Here is a 2,912-nt window from a genome sequence, read left to right on the forward strand (position 1 = left end):
AATAGACAGTGCAGTGGACCAGAACAGAGAATCCAGAAATAAATCTACACATCTCTAGTGAACTCATTTTCAGCAAAGGTGCCAAGAACATACAGTTGGGAAAGGACAGTCTCTTCAATAAATGGTGCTGGGAAAACTGGATATCCATATGCAGAAAAATGAAACTAGATCCCTATCTCTTTCCATATACAAAAACTAAATAAAAATGGATTAAAGACTTACATCTAAGACCTGAAACTATGAAACTACTAAAAGAAAATATTGGGGAAACACTCCAGGACATTGGTCTGGACAATGATTTCTTGAGTAATACTCCAAAAGCATAGACAGCCAAAGCAAAATTGGACAATTGGGATCACATCAAGCTAAAAAGCTTCTGCACATAAAAGGAAACAATCAACAAAGTGAAGAGACATCCCACAGAATGGGAGAAAATATTTGCAACCTACCCATCTCACAAGGATTAATAACTAGAACATATAAGGAGCTCAAACAACTTAATAGGAAAAAAAATCAATCTGATTAGAAAATGGGCAAAAGATTTGAATAGACATTTCTTAAAAGAAGACACAACAAGGGCCAACAAGTATATGAAAAAATGCTTAACATCATTAGTCATCAGAAATGTAAATCAAATCAAAACTACAATGAGATACCATCTCACCCCGTTAAAATGGCTTTTATCAAAAAGACAGGCAATAATGGATGCTGGTGAGGATGTGGAGAAAGGGGGACCCTTGTATACTGTTGGTGGGTATGTAAATTAGTGCAACCACTATGGAGAACAGTATGGAGGTTCCTGAAAAAACTAAAAATAGAACTACCATATAACCCAGCAATCCTACTGCTAAGTTTAAATCCAAAAGAAAGGAAATCAGCATATCAAAAAGACATCTGCACTTCCATGTTTATTGTGGCACTATTTACAATAACCAAGATTTGGAATCAACCTAAGTGTCCATCAATGAATGAATGGAAAAGAGCATTGTAGTACATATACATAATGGAATATTATTCAGCCATAAAAAGAATGAAATCCTGTCATTTGCAACAACATGGATGGAACTGGAGAACATTATGTTAAGTGAAATAAGCCAAGCACAGAAAGACAAATCTCAAATGTTCTCACTCATATGTGGGATCTAAATATTAAAACAATTGATCTCATGAAGACAGAGAGTAGAATGATGGTTACCAGAGGCTGAGAAGGGTAGCAGGGAGGAGGGATAAAGTGGGGATGGTTAATGGGTACAGAAATATAGTTAGATATATAGAATGAACAATATTTGATAGCACAACAAAGTGACTATAGTCAACAAGTTATGGTATACTGTAAAATAACTAAAATAGAGTGGAATTGGAATGTTCCTAACACAAAGAAATGGTAAATGCTTGAGGTGATGGATGTCCCAATTACCCTGATTTGATTATTTCACATTGTATGCCTGTACCAAAACATCACAGGTACCCTATAAAAATATACAACTATTATGTACTCATAATAATTAATCAAAATTTAAAAGCCCATTATAAAATGGGCAAAGGACTTGAATAGACATTTCTCCAATGAATATATAAAACTGGTATGGTCAATAAGCACATGAAAAGATGCTCAACATCACTAGTCATTAGGGAAATGCAAATCAAAACCACAATGAGATACCACCTCACACCCATAAGGATGGCTACTATCAAAAATCAATTAAGTGTTGGTGAGGATGTAGGGAAATTGGAACCCTTCTGCACTGTTGGTGGAATGTAAAATGGTGCAGCCACTATGGAAAACAGTATGGCAGTTCCTCAAAAAATTAAAAATATAATCACTATTTGATCCAGCATTTCCACTTCCGGGTATATACCCAAATGAATTGAAAGCAGGGAAATGAAAAGATATTTGTACATCCATGTTCATAGCAGCATTATTTCACAGTAGCCAAAAGGTGGAAACAACCTATGTCTGCTGACAGATGAACGGATAAACAAACTGTGGTATACACATATAATGGAATATTATTCTGCCTTAAAAAGGAAATTCTGATATGTTACAATATTGATGAACTTTGAGGACATGATACTAAGTGAAATAAATCAATCACAAAAAGACAAATACTATATGATTCCACTTATCTGAGGTAACTAGAGACAGAAACAATGACAGTTGCAGGGAAGGGGGGAATGAGGAGTTATTGTTTAATATTATTATAGAATTTCAGTTTTGCAAGGTGAAGAGAGTTCTGGAGATGGATGGTGGTGATGGTTGCATAACAATGTGGATGTACTTAATGCCACTGAACCGTACCCCTAAAAATGGTTAAGACGGTAAATTTTATGTCATGTGTATTTTAATTTTTAAAAAATTGCAGTAAGCGACATGCACACTCAAGTGTACTGACTTGTATATCAAATTTTAACACACCTTTTAATTTGTTGCCAGTCAACTTACTTTTTTGTGTATGCCGCTAGAAAAACTCATCATCTCCTCTTTGGAAAGTTTCCTGAAATTTCAAGTGCAGCAGTTAAAGACAAAGACAAAATAAAATTCACAATTTCCAATTACTCCGTAGTATGCAAACCTCCTCCTCGCCCCGCCCCAATATAGGACTACTGTTGTCATTCATTATACCCATTTTAAAACTATGTTCAAAATAGATCTCCGGTTTCGTTGCAAATGTTGTTCGAACTTATGAAATAAATTAATAGTAAGTAAATACGTTTCCTATCCGTTGCATATGTTTGGGTTACACGTAGACTTTCATTGGTGGAGAGGGTCCCGCAGACGAAAACCCCCAGTATAAAACCGGCCAGCAAGGTCGGCCCCGCCCCTTCGGCGGGGCCAATCAGCGGCGTGCGCAGGAGGGACACCCAGCCGCCCGCCGAGCGAGTCGATGAGGAGGCGCGAGTGGTCCCGCGGG

Source organism: Eulemur rufifrons, chromosome 8 (genome assembly GCF_041146395.1).
Source record: "Eulemur rufifrons isolate Redbay chromosome 8, OSU_ERuf_1, whole genome shotgun sequence".
Taxonomy (NCBI): domain Eukaryota; kingdom Metazoa; phylum Chordata; class Mammalia; order Primates; family Lemuridae; genus Eulemur; species Eulemur rufifrons.